Below are 19,410 nucleotides of genomic sequence, written 5' to 3'. Positions count from 1 at the left end.
ATTTGTAATCATGCTGCAGTTATTAGATTTAAAATCAATTTAGTCTCAATTAGTGTACAATCCGTAATAATTCCCAACAAGAAAAATTGCGGCAGGAACTATATCTTCTCTTTCAGAACATTTTGTAAAATCCACCAAATTTAAATCCAAAAGGCCTTTATGTCCTTACAAGTCCACCAAATGTGAAAATATGAAGCGTCATCACAATTACATCTCCAACATTTTGCTTGCATTTCTGGATACATACACGATAATTTTTAGGATCTAGATGCCATCTATAAAACATTTTATAAAAATTTTCCTCAGATTCTGTGCCTCGTGAATTTAACATTTCTAACCCAAATTCTTTCCCACGTTTCCAATAATATTGGCTCCTGAAAATTTTGTGCCCACTTTATCATACAGTCCTTTACCAAGTCCCTTTCAGAATCTATTTCAAGTAACACATTATACAATCTCTTTATATGCTCCTGAGTCTGATTTCTAATTTGCTTTACCAAATTTCCCTCGTTCTGCTCTATACCAATTTTTTGATCTCCCTTCCATCTAGCATGTAATTGCTCATATTGAAACCAAGTATAATTTTTCCCTTCCTCTCTTAATACTTGCAGAGATTTTAACTGCAAATTACCTCTTTCAGTATACAAAAGATCTTTATATGTAATCATTTCCTGCTTCTGTTCTATGTTTATATTTTCTACTGTATGTCTAGGACATGCCCATATAGGAACCTTATAATTTAGTTTATAAGAGTATTTTTTCCAAACACGCAGAAGGGCATTTCTTAGCACATGATTTTTAAAGGCCTTATCCACTTTTTTGTCATAAATTAAATATGCATGCCATCCATATAACAAATCATAACCTTCTATATTCAAAATTCTGTCCTCTGTTAAATTAAACCAATCACTTATTGCAGAGAGCAGCTGCTTCATAATATAATTTAAAATTAGGCATTTTAAACCTCCCTTTCCGAGAATCTTGAATTATTTTCATTTTAACCCTAGCTTTTTACCTTCCCATATAAATTTGTTAATTCCTTCTGCCATTCCTCAAGATTCTTATCTTTCTTAATTATTGGTATCATCTGAAAGAGGAATAAAAATCTAGGTAAAACATTCATTTTAATAGCAGCAATTCTCCCAGCAAAGATAATTGCAATTTTTCCAAACAATCAACTCCTTCTGAACTTTTGCCATAAAACCTCATAGTTATTCTTATACAATTTCACATTTGATGACGTAATATAAACCCTAAATACTTAACCTTCTTTACAATTTCAAATCCTGTTACTTCCTCTAGTTTTTCTTTCTGTTGTCTGGCCATATTTTTATTATCACTTTTGTCTTTTCTGATTTACCTTAAACCCTGAGACATTCCCATATTGATCAATTATTTCCAACAAAGATTTACTAGAATTTATAGGGTTTGTTAAAGTAATCACCAAATCATCTGCAAAAGCTCTTAACTTATATTCATACTGTCTAACTCTAATTCCTCTATCTCCTTTACTTCTCGTATTTTATCCAATAATGGTTCTAGAGTTAAAATAAACAATAATGGTGATAAAGGACATCCCTGTCTTGTTCCTTCGCAATCTTAAAAGGTTCTGTTAAGCTACCATTGATTATAATCTGTGCTGTTTGCTCTCCATAAATTGCCCTAATTATTCTTAAAAAACCATCTCCAAATTGCATCTTTTCTATTAATTTAAATAAAAAATCCCAATGCAATCGATCAAAAGCTTTCTCTGCATCGAGAAAATAAATGCTGCTGGAATAAAATTTTTCTTTTCTAAGTACTCCAGTAAATTAATAATCTGCCTAACATTATTCCTCATCTGTCTCCCTTTTATAAATCCAGATTGATCATTATGAATTCTTCGCTGCAGAATCAACATTAATCTATTAGCTATTATTTTAACAAAAATCTTATAATCATTATTTAAAAGTGAGATTGGCCTATAATTCCCAGGTTTAGAACAATCCTGTTCCTCTTTGGTATCAATGAAATAAAAGAGGTTCTCCATGAGAATTCCCCTCCTAGTTGTATCTGATTAAATAATTCCTTAAGTGGACCTAACATCTCATCCTGTAAATTCCTATAATAACTAACTGTAAGCCCATCCGTACCAGGAGTTTTCCCATTTTAATTGTTTAATTACCAAAATAATTTCTTCCGAGGTTATAGGCCGATTCAATTCATCCGTTTGTTCTAAAGTTAAATTTTTAACCTTATATTCCTTCAAATACTTATCAATATCCCTATTCAATATATTATCTTTAAGATATAAATTTGTATAATATTCTAAAAAGCTTTTTAATTTTATCCTGTTGATATCTCTCTTTACCTTTGTATTCTATTTTTCTATAGTACGTTGTTTTGTCTTTTCCTTAAAGTGTATGCTAACCACCTACCAGGTCTATTTGCATTACAAAAGTATTATGTTTGGCATATTGTATATTTGTTGCCACCTGATCAGCCATTATCATATTAAATTGATTCTGTAGTAACTTTATTGCATCTTTAAGTTTTTGATCATGTGGGTTATGTATTAATAATTGTTGTTTCTTATAGATTTCCTCTTCTAAATACCTACGCTGTCTTTGTTGCTTATTTCTCTGTCTATTATTAAGATATATTAATACACCTCTCATAAAAGCTTTACTGCAGTCCCAAACCATTTCTATCGATGTTTCATTATTCAAATTATAATCAAAAAATTCTTTCATCTGCTTTTTACATTGATTTACATTATCCTGATATCTAAACAAATTTTCATTTAATCTCCAAGTTCTTCTACCCTCTTTTCCATATTGCAATTCCATCCAAACAGGACTATGATCAGACAAACATCTTGGAAATATCTTAGTTTTCTTCACCCTAAAAAGCAAATCATTAGAAATTAAAATAAAATCAATACGTGAGAAGGATTGATGCCTATCAGAGAAAAAAGTATAGTCTCTTTCCTCCAGATTCCGCAGTCTCCATACATCTCTTAACTCAAAATCTTCTATCATATCAAAAAAGGATTTAGGCAGCTTTGCATGTGCAGGTATCTTCTTGGAAGAAGTTCTCTTGTCCTTTCGTGTATCTATTACTCCATTCCAATCGCCCAATATAATACACGATTTATAATCCCATAGGATCAACTTATCATATAACATTCTATAAAATTTTTCTTGTTGCTGGTTGGGTGCATATATACCAAGCAAGAGAGTCCTTTTTGTTTCTATTGTAAGTTCAATAGCAATATATCTTCCATAAATATCTGCCTCTATTAACTTGGCTGGTATATCTTTTCTCAAATAAACCACTATGCCATGTTTTTTCTCCAAAGCTGAAGCAACAAAATGTTTACCTAACTTTGAGTTTATTAGGTACTTTTGATCTGATAATTTAATATGCGTTTCTTGTAAGCAAATAACATCATTTTTAAATTGTTTCAAATAATGAAATATTTTTCTTCTCTTCTGAGCTGAGTTCAAACCATTGACATTCCAAGTCAAGATTTTATTTGCCATTACTGGGCTGCTGAAGCCTTTGGGCAATCAACTGAAGATCGTCCTCCCGTATCTTCGGCCGTGCTCCTCCCACCGCTTCTGTAGCAGAGTCCTGAACTTTACTTTGAGTTTGTTGCTCCTTTTCTTTACGCTTAAGGGCTCCCCTCGTCAGTCTTTGTTCTTGTGGTTGTTCCTCTGATGGTAACATCACTGGAATCACCTCAGCTTCCACACCCATTTGAGTCTCTTGAATTCTTTTTTCTATTATTTCTATTTCAAATTTCAGCACTGTAGAAAGAAAATCTTTGGCCTTAAGCACTGTGTCAATACGATATCTTCTTCCCTGATAATACACTGTCAAGCCAACTGGAACCTCCCATCTAAATTGAATCTGGTATTTCTTAAGTTCTTGTGTAAAAAATGTAAAGTCTTTTCTATCCCTTAACATCTTGGGAGGGATCTCTTTCAAAACCTTCAACTCCTGTTCCCTATTTTCAAGTTTTTCTGAAAAGCAACTTGCAAAATTTGATTCCTCACTGTTCTTTTCAAAAATAAACCACAATGTCTCTAGGAAGTTTCTTTTGCCTAGCAATCCAAGAATTAACTCTATAAAATTTTGTCAATTTGATAAGCAACCTCTTGTGGATCAAGTTCAATAAATTCAGCCAGAGCTTCTGATAAAATTTTTTTTAAATCTTCCCCTTTGTCTTCATTCAAACCTCTAATTCTCAGAGCTCCTTCCATCATTCTATACTGCATCACCACCACTTGATCTTCATTTTTATCCAATTTGATTTGCATTCCCCCCATTCTATTTTCTATTTGTTGATTTGACTGAACAATTTCTTGCACCTCCTCCTCCACCACCTCCAGTCTTTTTGCCAAACCTTGAAAAGCCATTAAGATATCTTCTCTTATTTTTTTATTATTCTCTTTTATTTCTTCTCTTATTTTCTCATTATTATCCATAATCTCCTTAACCCTTTCTTCACACACTTTCCTTGCTCTTTAATCAGATCTTCTAAAGCTGGTTCAGAACCCTTCTGCCCCCAGTCTTAGGTGGTTTAGTAGCCATTTCAGTTTTAAAATTCACAAAATATAAGTCTAGAAACTTCTCTTCTCCCTTTAAATATAGGAGAGCTCAGTTCACTTCATTAAAATCCACACATAACATTTCTTATCTTCTTAGTTGCACAGACTGTTTAAAATTCCATTCGTCATTTTCACTCCCGTTCAGGCGCCATCTTAGAGTCAATTAGAACAAAGGGGAAAAAAAATTCTCTTTTTTAGAAAGTAGAAGTCAGGAAATCAAAAATACTTGCAATCCAATAATCGTCCGCTTGCACTCATTCCGTCTGCTTAAAGAGATCCATAAAGATAAGACAATTAGCAGAGATGGGCACCTTCTTCTTTTCCTGCTTTTGCAGACACGCACTGAAGTCGGAGATGGCAGAAATATTTATGGGACCCATCGACCCTTCGAAGCTCTGCTTAATTAAAACAAAGCCTCTGGGGAGGTCTACCAACATTCCTGCGCTCTTATCTTTCCTCTTTCATCCAGAGAAAAAGATTAAAGCCGGCTTTTCCTGGCTTTTACGATGTTCAGTGCGGAGCCCCTTTAATTAGGGCTCAGCGAAGAGGTGGAGCCACCCGGAAGTCCACTGAACTAAGTTTCTGTTTCCTCTGAGAAATGTTTGTAGAGGGGATAGTTGCCTAACTTGACACTGCATAGCTGAACCTGTGCTTTGTTTTCCCTGCCAAGGTGTATTTGAGCAAGGGGCTTTTAACTTGGCTCTGTAAGATCTCATATACCTTTACAAGAAGAGCTTTGTGGAAAATGTTTCAGATAAATTCTCAGTATTCAGCAGCGTATTCTAGCCAACCCCAGTGTATGCCACTTTTGTTAATTTGAAGGCAGTCTTTAGCTCAATAGCTACAGAGAATCTATGGTTGAAATTGGCAGAAAGAACTGTAATGTTATATACCATAAAGTACCGTAGTTTACATGCAGGTTAAAAGCACCATCTTTGGCAGGTTTGGCAATACCGATTAGAAAAGTTATTAAGGATGTGCTTGGTCTCATTTTTCAACTTTCAATCAATTCTGTCATTCAAGCTCTGTCTAAAACCAAGTTTCCCAATCTCTGACTCCTTTCTCTGGAAATTAATTTCTCTACCTATTGGTTTCTCACAAAGTCATTAAGGCCTATTTTAGCAGGTCTTTTGGCACTCCAGGAATCATTTTTAGTCCTTGTTATTTGTCATGTAAGTTGTTATTTATTATCCTGTTATATTATTAGATTGTTATGCTTATATTGCTAATTTTAATTGTAACCATATCATTTTGGAAGACTGTAAACTATCCAGAATCGGTCATGGCACACTACAGTCAATCAACGTTGTAAACCGCCTGGAGTCACCTATGTGTGAGTTGGGCAGCTATATGAATTTGGCAACAATATTGTTGGCAGCTATATTAGCAACAATTTGCAATGAAGAAAAATTGGCCACCCACTTTCAGAAGTTTTGTTCACTAAAAGGCAAGCTAACCGCTTTTACAAGTGCAGATAATAGTATCTGTAACTGAACAAGTCAAATATTTGTCAAATATCTAGATATCTTCATCTAAACATCCTCAACTTTGAAGAAACCAAAATTGTATAGGTACACAATAGTTCAAGCCCCAAGATCTGGAATGCCATAACTCAGTTTGTTAGCTGTAGTGGGTATCATTCTGAAATCAAAATGTTCAGATGTAAGATGTTGAGCCTCATGCTCTGTGCAATGTAGTCCTGCTTTTATAATGATAATGACATGAGAGCCTTAGAGGTAATTCAATCCACAAGAACTATGTTATGTATCTCCCCATATGTGTTAAGTGCTCTTTTGCACTTGCAATTTAGCTTTTCCTCTGTGGACATTTATAAAAGATCTTACCAGTTAAAGTATGGAGTAAACCTTTATAGAGGAATCTTTAGCCCAGCTAGCCCTATGTGATAAACGTGTTTCTTTTTAGAAACAAAGCATGACTACAGTATATAGCCTAGTTCTTGATGATGCTGAAGTTTGAGGGAGCTAGTTTAGAGAAAAGAAGCAAGTTCTTGGCCTAAATTTACAGTGAAAGAGGAGGAAAGTTCTTGCAATTGTAATGGCGGCCTATGGGGTAGATCTATCACATTGCCTGTTTACACTGATTACACATCAATGGTTGGGGAGATACTTAGCTGACAAGGGAGATACCATGAACAAGAAGGGTTTTTTTCTCCAGTTCAGACTCATTCATTATAATGTGGGTGTGCTGATCCATGTAATTTCACCAAATGTGGAAAAACGCGACTATATGATTTATTGTAATGGAGGACTGTGTTCATGCCTACTCCTGAAAAAAATAAAATAAAAATGGTTTGGAGAGGGAATTATGTAACATTCTATCTCAAGTTTGCCTATCTCCCTTTGGATTAAGGCAATTGATACCATATATGTTGCTCTCTGTATCAAGCCTAGTACTCTGAATTAATGATCTCTGTGCTAGTCAATCATTTAGTTGGTCAGAAAAAGCAAAAAATTCTTCTTATTAGTGGAACCATCTTCAGAAACATGCAGGAGGGTTGCCAAGATTTGTGTGATTGTAATAGCCATAAGAGGGTTTAATACTGGAAATTATTAATTTAGTCATTTTCTAATTCTATTCATTTTACTAATTGTTTGGCTCTTATTCTATTAACTTCTTGTTTGGTGTTATACAAGTGTGATTTTATTCATTTTAACTGTAAATTAATCACAACTATAGAACAGTATTTAGCCTCTGTGAAATGGTACCAACAAGATCACATCGGAACTAATAGGAAAAGGATGGTGGCATGGTGGAGAAGGAGATATTATCTTGTCCTAAGCAAAATAAAGGGCTGCTGCTATATGATTATGTCTGACAGCCTCTAGTGCCCAGGACTCCACAAATGCTCCTTGAAACCAGCATGAATCAGCTCCACCTATGCTTAATTACCGGACCTATTCCTGTGTTACAAGAATAATCTTGTATCATGTTGTTGATTCATCGACCAGAGGCAATTTCAAGACAGTAACTAAGGTCAAAAATCATTAAATTGTAAAATGTTGTTCCCTGTTCCCCTTCCTCATCAGAGTGGATAGACAAGTACAACTCCACATCTTCGTTATTACAAGTCCTTTAGTATTCTAATGTCAGATCACAAAACTGTTCAGTCCAATTACACAACAATGTAAAAAAAATGAACTGGATCACTGAAATCTAAGGATCCATTGATAAGAAGATGTGTGCATATTAGTTTTCCTGGAGGCAGTAAAGTTAATTAATCTGTCTCTCAGGTAATGAAAGAGTAATTATCACAGTGCTGAGCATGCCACATGTATCCAACCAACACTGTTCAATACTTTTCTGCAACTGTAGTTCACCTCACTTTTCTATCAGGAATGTTGCCAATTATTTATTCTGGATATGAATTAAAGTAAAAGTGGAGATGGTTCAGCCTATAATATTTTTAATTTCATATGCTAGCAAAATAGTGCTTAGGATCATCCAACATAGATTAGAGGAGAAAATGAGAATAGAGATGCCAGATGTTCAAGTTGGCTTTAGGAAAGGCCAAGGAACACTTTATTGCTGATGCATGAGGATAATTGAGAAAGCCAAAGAATGCCAAAAAGAAGTCACTGTGGGTTCCATTAATCATAGAAAGGCCCTTGATTGTGCTGGTTGCAGAAAAATGGGAATCCCAGAACATCTCATTGTTCTCATGAGAAATGTATATATAAGTCAATCAATTAAAATTCAGGGAAAACGTGGTGAAATAGACTGGATCCAGGTTGGCAAAGAGTGTGATAAAACTCCAGATTTGCCATTATTTATTCAATCTCTATAATGTATATATTAAGAAAAGCTGGATTGGAGAAGATGAGAAGAAAATTGGAGGAAGAAACATCAATAATCTGTGCTGTGCTGATGATACTATACTGTCTTGATAGCTAAAAATTCAAAGGATCTGCAAGCTGTAGTAATAAAAATCAAGAAGCAAAGTGAAATAAATGGGACTTAAATTCAATATAAAGAAGACCCAACTAATGACAACAGGTAGAAGAACTAGTGTTAGTATTGATAATGAAGATGTCAATGTGGTGTATAGCCCAAATGTGCTTTTTCAGGAGGCAACTGGACTTTCTTGTTTTTTCTTTGAAGATGTTTCGCTTCTCATCCAAGAAGCTTCTTCAGCTCTGACTGGATGGTGTGGAAGAAACTTCTTGGATGAGAAGTGAAAAGTCTTCAAAGAAAAAACAAGAAAGTCCAGTTGTCTCCTGAAAAAGCACTTTTGGGATAACCATGACCTGGATGACTGAGAATCGCTACAGGCCTGTGGTGTATAGCTTCTGCCTTTTAAGACCAACCACCAATAAGAAAAGAACAAGCAGCCAAGAAATACACCACAGATTAGCACTTGGTAAAGCACTCATGAAGGCCTTGGAAAAGATATTCAAATGTTGTGATATGTCTATACTTACAAAGATCAGAATTGTGCAAACTATGGTGTGCCTTGAGACACTCTATATACTCTGAATAAAGAAATAAGATAGGAACAATACTGACATTTTGAACTGGAATTGGAGAAGACTCCTGAGAATACAGTTGGACAGTCAAGAAAACAAACAAATGGACCATCAAACAAATCAACTCACTGGAAGCACAAATGACCAGGCTCAAATTATCTTCCTTTAGACACATTATACAAACACTTAGCTCTCTAGGGAAAGGAAAGGAAAGAGAAGAGAATGACCAGCAGCAAGCTGGGTGGATTCAGTTACAGAGGTGTTAGGGGCACTTTTAGGAAGACCTAAAAGACCAGATTAGGGATAAGTCATTATGAAGAGAATCTATCTACATGGACGCTAAAAATTAAAAATGACTTGATGGCACATAATCAATTTATCAAAGCTGGAGATATTCACCTGCTCTATTTTTTGATAAGGATAGGCAGGATGCCTCCAAGTCATGAGAATTTCGCTTTGGTGGGACAAACAAGTCTTAAGTAGGCAACTAGCTGAGACAACAAAGATAGTATCATTATGATAGATTCAATTATTTCTTTTGAATTGCCAATCTAACACTCCTTTGTATTATTGGAGGATATACAGAATATGCACAATTGGAGAAAAAAGCTTCACTCTGGGCACACAGCAGTAGGTACCAGGTGCTGTGCCTTATATTTTGGCAGGAGCCAGCACAGGCGATATTAGCTGGTGTGTTGCTCTCTGCTGTGTTTAATTTACTAAGCAGGGAAGTTTTACTGATGCAGATGATAAGTGCCTATTCTTCTAGGCCAGGGAAGATGTAATAACAGTAACAATTCCTGCTCTTCACTCCTGGAATATGAATATACTCCCTATTCTTTGTAACTTTGCATTTTCAAATGCTTGTCAGGACATTTCTACAAGGGGAAGAGGAGAACTGACAGAGGGAAAGAAAATATTCCGTTCACCCGTGTTAATTTCAAATTCACTTTTTATCCTGGCTTCCATTGTGATTAAATTCTGCACTAATTTAAATGAGTCTGAAACTGAACTGCTGAATATCTGAGTTGGAGTTTCTGGTTCTCTGGGAAGAAATTGGCAAAAATTAATGGCCCACTTTCAGTCTGTATCATTCTGCTAGTTATTAAACAACAAACACCTTAACCACAGCACCCAAACAGCAGAGTCAGACAGGCACTTTCTATGCTCCAAAACCAGGCTAAGTTTATAAAGTAGGAGGTGGGCTGAGTAAAGAGAACCCAGCTCCATACTTTGGCCAGGATTTCTGAATTACTATCTACCCTGCAATTGGAGCTTTGTACCTCCAAAAAGGCAGAAACACCTGTTACTTCTACCCCCTCAAATATACATCCCTGGGTATAATTTAGGATGGCATCCACCATTTAACAGATGATGGTAAACGGGGAAAAAAGTTGCATCTAAAATAATGATAAATGGGTACATGTTTTTTTGCTGTACACCTCATTGTTCATACTTTTGAAGGGGTGGTACTGCATGAACATCCAGCTAGTCATGGGATACAAAACTTGGCACAGCTTGAAACACACAGCACCTGGCCCCTCTAACTTGGCAGGGCCCAACAACAGAGGCCCAACAAATGCCTCTTGTGTCTTGCACTTGCAGCAGAGGGAACCCTGCTGTTGCTGGGATTGATTTTCCCATTACCTTTTAATGTTGCATATTAAAGGTATAGAGATTCACTCGGTTACTCTCCTGTTTTATTAGTTTCCGGCAGGGCTGAAGTGACATTGCTGCAATTTTCTAGGGCTCTGGACTTGGGCTGGAAGGGCAGGGGGGAGAGCCCTCTGCTAAGTAATGAAAGAATCTATGCATGGCTGCACTCAGAGGCACCCAGACCAGGATGCTGGGACAAATAGATTGAACGCTAGGGCCACAACAAGAAAAACGTGGCAGCAGATGCTGCTGAATTTTCACAAAGCAGGAAGTAGAGAATTCAAAGCACAACATGAGCAGGTGTGTATGCATGTAACCTCTCCACCCCCATAATCACATCTCTTTCTTTTCAATCTCCTTTTGAAATTATTTTAGCCATTAATGACTGAAAATAACTAGCTTCAGGAGAGAAAAAGCAATTTAAGGAAAAAGGCCCAGGTAGAGCTCCACGCATACCTGCCCACCCATTCTCTGCTTTAAATCTCTCCCTTCCCACTTGTCCTTTTGCATAACCCTGTAGAGGACCAAATTAAATGGGATAAGGGTACTCATCTGCTTTAAAATTTATATAACTACTCCATTTGTGTGTATTTTGTTGTATTTTTAAATTTATATTTTATATTTCTAAATTTTATATGAATTTTAATGGGTTTTTAGAATTTTAAATGTTTTAAAGTTTTCGGCCAATTGTATAAGAAGTTTTTAAATTTTGTTTTAATTGTATATTGTATTGTTTGGGTTTTTATTCTGGCTGTACACCGCCCTGAGTCCTTCGGGAGAAGGGCGGTATAGAAATCTAATAAATAATAATAATAATAATATTTCTATGTTTTTCTATCTGCAACAACGTTTGCTTCAATACAATATTAGGTGGGGGGGGGGACGAAGATTGCCTGGAACAACTAAGGAAACATAGTGGTCGTATATATGCCTGACACTTTTATCCAATTATCTCAAGAAATAAAAGAGGGACATCTCTAAATCCAAACTTTAGTCAATGTGAATGGATCAATTAAGACAGGCTAAGGTGGAACAAAAGACAACAACAACAAAGAATGGGGGGAGAATAGTTAAAAGCAGGGTTACAGTACTACACATTTACACCAGCACTGTACCCTCTTCCTAAGAGTAATGCCAGGATGCATGTGTAACGTGGATTGTTTACTCCAAGGCCACCAGAACCTGTATTGGGGCACTCCCAGAATATGTTGGGACATTGTAGCTCCATAGAGAATATTTATTTGTGAATCCATAGGATATGGAACCGAGGAGATTACCTGATCATCTCTCATGAAAATTCTAAAAATATGGTTAATACATAATTGCCTGTTGAACCTGCTACTGTTGGATGCTGCAAAAGAAATAAGAAAATGTGTAAAAAAAGACAGAAACAGTCAATGAAGTAACTGTCCATGGCTGCCGTCTTCTAAGCACATTTTGTGTGGAAGTGCATTATAATGAGATCAATAGAATATGCCACTAGGTGTGCATTTTTCAAACGATTCTCACTTTCTCAAGGATCTTAATCCTAGCTTCTTGAAGCCTGCATCACTTGTATCTTGCTTTGTGCTTGTCTTGTGCTCATGCATATGTGTGCACAAAGGGTGAATTCTGCTGAGGAACCAACTTTAGACCATATCTTTGCAGAAACTGTAAGCATGCGGTTGCTCTGTTGATTTATTATAAAGATTCTGATGCTTTAAGGTTAGCAAAGACTTTGGAATAGGATAGGGGACTGGAAAATCTTCCGCCATGCACTATCCTATTAGCCAGCACTTTTTATGGAACCACCAATTCTCAATTACTATTAAAGGAGCATAGGGGCAAGGAGGTTTAAAGTAAGTGAGGTTCTGTCCCGTTGTCCATTCTTACTACGAGGTCACATCATGTGAGGATCTGAAGTACAATAATAAGCAATGATGCTATGGCAGAATTATATTTCCATCATGAATAAGAAGCCACACATCCCTCAGGTACGTGGGATTAAAGGGCAAAGTGGGTGCTTATTTCCAAACAAAAGGAGGCCCTGATTTCACAAGCCTCAAATTCAAGCTAAAGAAAAATCTGCAAAACAGATTTTAATTTGAAAAGTTTTCTACAAGAATTTTAGACTTCCAGCAAAGGATGGAGCAGAGGATAGAAAGAAAAAGGGTGGTCACACTTACTTCAATCATGACCTCTCCTAGTCTTCATTATGGCCTCACAACTAATGCCCCACAACTAATACATCCCATCCCAGCTCCCCATGGAAGGTTCCTATCCCAAATATAAATTTAGGGCAAAGGCATCTCCCATGACAAATATTTATCAAAATAAAGTGTTGGGAAAACCAGAAATGCAAGATCTTTTCTTGCCACAGTTCCCTTGGATATCCTTTTTTTTTTCCTTGCTGGAGAATCTTGTGACCATAAACAGCATATGCCTAGAGAGTTGCAAGTGTGTTCCTGGTCTAGCAAGATCTGTCTCCTCTGTCTGCCCCACACGCCAGCAGTACTACAAGTTGAGTTGGAACATGAATCGTGGGTAAGAGCCCCTCTGCACAGGTAATCAATAGAGGGAGCCCCAATCACTCCAAGAGGGATTATTATTTTCTTATGCATGTGTGCATGGGAGATTTATCGCTGAGGCTGCTACTGCAAAATCAATTATTCATGTTATAAATTAGAAAATGATTTATGGAGGTTAAGGGAGTGGCTGGAAGCCTGGTCTTGTGCAAGATGCATGAAGTTTAGACACATTTGTGCTTCCATGCTCCTTCTGCTAGGAATTGTCCTCTGTCCTTTGCTTCATGCATGGCCTCTAACCTCTGGCCCTTATGCCAGGAATAAACCCTTCCTGCCATTAAAAAGATGGAATTGCAGTACCTTTTCTCTGTGAGACCTCATAATAGATGTCAGAGAAGAAATCTTATCTTAGTGGGATAGCATTCAAAAAATATTGGCTTAAATCAGGTTGTATCACCTCTTCGTGCTAACATTAGCATGTTGGGGGTTCACAGTTTGGATGATGTGTATGCAGGTTATCAGAGAAGTGAAAGGGCTGATCGTAAATTGATAATTAGTTTAATGGGCTGCTGTATAAATTTCCCTTTCAAAGATGCCCTCCCATCACATTTAAATCTGACCTGCCATGTTTGAAGGTAGAAACTTCAATGGATGAGGCCAAAGGGACTTTCTTCTAACATCAACGTTGTCTCACATGTGAACAGAAATGTATATTTCAGCAGCAGCTTCTGGTGGATTCCCTCATTTGGTCCTGTAAGGAAACACTACTCTTTCAATCATACTACTTTATCAAGATTGCCTGACTTCCTCTTCTCTAATCACTTCTGGCCAGAAATGTTACTGTAGTTCTTACATTAGGAACATTGAGGAAGACTGCTGGGAAAAGAGTGAAAATTTTTGGTATTGATAGAGCCACACTCTGTCAAATTAACATTTTTGAAAACAGATACCTGATCAGGGCAAGGATGCAACAAAAGTGGATGTGAGTAGGCAATGATTGAGAATTTTTCTCCCTCTCTTTATAGTTTTGGAAGGGAAATTTGGGAATTTTAACAATGTTATTTCTAAAACATTTCTCTAGTATTTTATTTATTTATTTGTATCCCACCTTTATTATTTGTTACAAACAGTCCAAGGCGGCTAATGTATCAAACACATCTTCCTCCTCCTATTTTCCCCATCCCCACAACAACCCTGTGAAGTGGATTGGATTGAGAGAGAGAGTGATTGACCCAAAGTCACCCAGATGACTTTCATGGCTAAGGTGGGACTTGAACTCATGTCTCCCGTTTTCTAATCTGCTGCCTTAACCACTAAACCAAGCTGCCTCTTTTAAGTCTTCTTTTAGGATTTGCTTTACATTTTTCATGTTCAAAAGCAAAATGGCAGGAAACCATGTTCTTGATTTTTAGCAATTGCCACTGGAAGTGGCTACAAAGCTGCAAGAAAAAAAAAGGTTTTGTAGCTGTAAACCATCATCAGCCTTGCTCTAACATCAATATTGTAGGGAATGAACTTGGTAAGTTGAAAAGCAGGAAATATTAGGGTTTCCTCTTAGCATCACCCTATTGCTATGCAGGACAACCTGGTGTGTTAGAGAAAAGCTTGAATTAATATTTACCAGAGCTCTCAAAGCCCTCAACAGACCCGGGCAATTCAGCCTACACTGTGGGGTCTCCTGTCAGTCCAACTATGGACATTATTCTGATTTTAGCTGCTGTTTCCATAGCAGCAGTAGCAGAATAACTGTTTACTACCAAGTTTCTAATGCAGATTCTCCCCTCCCCTCCCTCACATTTCTTAATACCACTGTAGCATCCTGAGTGCTAAACAGCTAGTGAGGGGGGCAATTATACTGCTATTCAATCCTCCTTCAATCTACACAGGCCATTGTCCTCTTTCCGTGATCCATGCACACTCACTGGAAACCTTTTGCTTCTAAAGAATCTCCAGAAAACTTAAAAATTCATTGGCATCCAGGCACAAAGGAGGGTGAGGAGCCTGAAGCATGAGAATTTTTTAAATAAAATGACTGCTTGGGTAAAAGATGATACCGTAAATCTGACCACTTTTGGTACTTGATAGGAAAGGCCTATTAAGTGGAAGACACTGCAGAAGGGAGGGTTGATGCCAGTTTCAACTCTTTTTCTATCCTCATGGATCCTGGAGAAAACTCTGCTTGGATTTATGTAGCTATTTCAGCCCAGCAACAGAATCTCCTGCGGCAAGTAAGGCCTTGAATGAGGAAGGAGGAATGATATTCCCCATTCTATCAGCAGAGTTGCCAAATCCATCCACTAAGAAGACACCTATCCTTTTAGGAGTTGCACAGAACTGAGAATTCAGTCTAATATAGCTTTCCTATCAGTGGACTGTCATGATGTTTCAGAGAAGAGGATGTCCTTTTTTTAGGCAAAAACTGATCTTAATATGCTTCCTCAGATTCAATTATTTCAAATATATTTCTATAAAACAGCCATCCAGTTGTTCCAACAGCTTCTCCCAGAATTCCCAGCTGGAATGCAGTTAAGAACATCTGGAAAGCATTAGACTGGAAAAGTATGCAACAAAGCATATTTAAAATAATAGTTTAGGAGACCTCTTGGCTTCTGCCCCTGGAAATCTAGAGCTTATACACTGGAGACAAATGCCTTTTGTGTCCAATTACACTTGGCCAATAACAAAATCTATCCTATCCTATCCTATCCTATCCTATCTTATCCTATCCTATCCTATCCATTGGCCACGGTACCTAATTTCTTAAATCCTATCTGTGGTGGTAGGAATGTTCCACCTCAGCCACTGTATGCCAACCTTTTTGAGTGTCTCTTAAAGGGCTTGTGCATTCTTCTCTAGTGTCCTCTTGATTCAGTTTTGATGATGTTTCTGGGTCTGCTGGCTGTTATCTCTCTCATTATCTGCTGATCTGTAACTGCAGTTAGAAAGGCCTGAGGGACCTGGTGACTGAAAGGATGAGCACTCATGAGGAAGGAGCTATCAGTCTTGCTATGCTGTTTGAGAAGGCCTTTTAGGGCCATCAACCACTGTCCCCACAATGCAACAGGAGCCCTTGGTTTTTTTGGAAAAGGAGCAACCACCAGATAGCCAAATCAAAAGTGTTGTAAGTTGAGAACACCTACAGCATTGTACCAGGGCAGTTTCAATGAGGAGGAAGTGCCTTAAAATAAAAAAAAAACTGTTTAAATATAAAGTAACAATCATTTTGTATGGCAAGAAAAGTGTCATTTTTTGAAGGAACTATAGGTAGTCCTCTACTTGCAACCATTTGTTTAACGACTGTTCAAAGTTAAAAGTGACTGCTTTCATACCTAAGACTGCTGCAGCATCTCTATGGTCACGTGTTCATAATTTGATTGCTTGACAACTGGTTCATATTTATGATGGTTCCAATGTCCCAATGTCATGTGATCACCTTTTCTGTCCTTCTGACAAACAAAGTCAACAGGGAAGCCAGATTCATTTAACAACCATATTACTAACTTAACAACTGCAGTGATTCACTTAACAACTGTGGCAAGAAAGGTTGTAAAATGGGGCAAAACTCACTTAACCACTGTGAGAAATGGAATTATTCCTGTAAAGAATATAGCCTAAGTAACTCCATATTGTACCCTTACTGTAACCTGAGTTAACCTGAGCTATTTTAGCAGCGTAAGACATTTAATAACGGAAAGTTTGTGTAATGCCTGTTCTGAGGAAACAAGCCATAAAATGATGTTTGCACCTGTTGAGCAGGACAGGCTGACCTAAGCAAAATCATATTTCATTTAAATGACCTAAGGGAAGTATGATCTCTGGGGCACTTTCCAGAGGAAGAAGATGGTGCAGAATGAGCCAGAAATGTTATGTAATGTGTGAAAAACAATGATAGCTGGGGGCATTGTAACTGCCCTGTTGATTGTCTGAAAAATGTATTTAAACCATGTATTCGGAGCTGTTGGACGTTCTTTCCCTTGCGGAGAACCGTTTTGCAAAAGCTTTTTGATAAATAAATCTGCTTTACACTTGTTCATGGTTTCCGTTGCCTTTTTATGGGATTTACCATTAGTTTCTTTCTCACAACCACTGTCTCACGTAGCAACAGAAATTTTGGGCTCAGTTGTGGTCATATGTCGAGGACTACCTGCATCTGGTGAAATTAAGGTCATTCCTTAAAATAGAAAACATCTCATAATTTCCATGTTTAGACTCGGGACATGTTTAGTCTTCTAATGGTCTGATTGCTCGAAGCTGTTGAGAAGAAAGGCTTCGAGCAATCCCTTGGATCCTCAGAAGCAGCATCACAAAAAAGCAACTTTTAAGATTTTAGTCACTGTCCATCATCTGCACTACTGTATCTGATGAAGTGAGTACAGCTCATGACTCAGTAAATCTAATATCATTAAGGAGCTACAGAACTGACAATTTTTTCATCATTTATATGAAATTTTGGATTTCAAAAAATCATAGCATTTGTTTATCTATATATACTAAAACTTTTGTTGTCATGAACTTTAACTGGGCAAAATGGTGCATCACAGAACAACAATTTGAACCAAGGAATTTCAAGTGGTCTAACTTTCAGAACTTGTCCAAAATCCAGGACCCATGACTCCTGAGAAAATAACATTTGGGGAAGTCCTTCAATATTACTGCCTGCTGCTGTGCAGCTGGACTGCTGCTGTGATCATGTGGTCTCCATTTTCAAAATTCCCTGAAAGTTTTCCAGCAATCCCTCACTCTCTCCTTCACTCAGCAGCAGCCACTTATCTGCCTGGTGAGAAAGGAAAGTAAATGAAAGGAACGGGATATTTCCAATACTTCCTGCCAGATTCCCACAAGCAAATTCAATGGGGAAGCTGGCAGGAAGTCTGAAGGTACTCTTGCTTCCACTGCCTTTTTGACTGCCAGTGGTCATTCCATTTCTCTGTTTAGGTCAAGAAAATGTCTTTGAAAGGTGTGGTTATCTAATATTATTAAAGAAAGTTTTAGTCCCCATGGTTATATCAAGAGGACTTTAAAATATAACAGAATGTCTGGGAAATCTTTGGCATTCCTATTTCTTTTTCATTGTTTTCTACAAAATTATAATCCCTAGTTCACAAATCCCAAACTTTTTATCCATGATCCTTTTTACATTGTAGGGAGAGAACCAAATGCTAGGATTTAATAAATCAATGGGATTCCTTCAGTGGTGGGTTGCTACCAGTTCACCCTGGATCGGGAGAACCAATAGCGGTGGCGGCAGGAGGCTCCACCCACCCACCCGGATGCTTCTGCACATGTGCTCGTGGGCACATCCACGAGCAAACTGGTAGCGACGGGTTTTGAAACCTGACCCTGGATTCCTTGATCCAGAATTTGGAAAGTAAAAGGAGGAGAGCGAGAGAGAGTCTAGTTTAAGTTATATTTTAGAAGCAGTATACAAACATTCCTAGGACAGACTGTGTAAAATTTACTTTTTTTCATCTCTTGAAATAGATCTGAATTTTCTTATTTCAAAGTACCTCAGATTAGGCAGCGAATTCCACCCCTTGATTCTGTAACATGATTGCACTATTTTATTTTGTTTAAGCAAATGTTAAATTTTTAAAAAAAATACATTTCATCTGGAGCTGGCAAATTTAGACCACTTTCAACAAGGATAAAATAAAAGAACAACCAATTACGAGCAAGGTCTAGAGGGATTAATCTGCCAAGATTTGTTCTAACACAAAGGCCTCCAATTAATGTTCATTGTTACATTGATGCTCTGATCATGGCTTTTGATAAAGCAATATAAAGAAAGACAGATCCTTGTCTCGGGATGGCTCCAATCTAACTTCCAAAGATAAAAGCAAAAGCGGAAGAGTAATTTCCCTAAGTAAATTGATAATAGATCTAGAATGAAAAGCTGAACTTCCAGTTGCTAGGAATGGCCACAGTCATTTTGTTGTTGGTGACAAAAATGGTGTCTATTTCCAGCGGTGGGTTTCAAAAAATTTTACTACCGGTTCTGTGGGTGTGGCTTGGTGGGCATGGCAGGGGAAAGATACTGTAAAATCTCCATTCCCACCCCACTCCAGGGGAAGGTTACTGCAAAATCCCCATTTCCTCCCAATCAGCTGGGACTCGGGAGGCAGAGGATAGATGGGGGCGGGGCCAGTCAGAATTTTTACTCCGAACTACTCA

Source organism: Ahaetulla prasina, chromosome 6 (assembly GCF_028640845.1).
Source record: "Ahaetulla prasina isolate Xishuangbanna chromosome 6, ASM2864084v1, whole genome shotgun sequence".
Classification (NCBI taxonomy): Eukaryota; Metazoa; Chordata; class Lepidosauria; order Squamata; family Colubridae; genus Ahaetulla; species Ahaetulla prasina.
Note: the sequence above shows the minus strand (reverse complement) of the source record.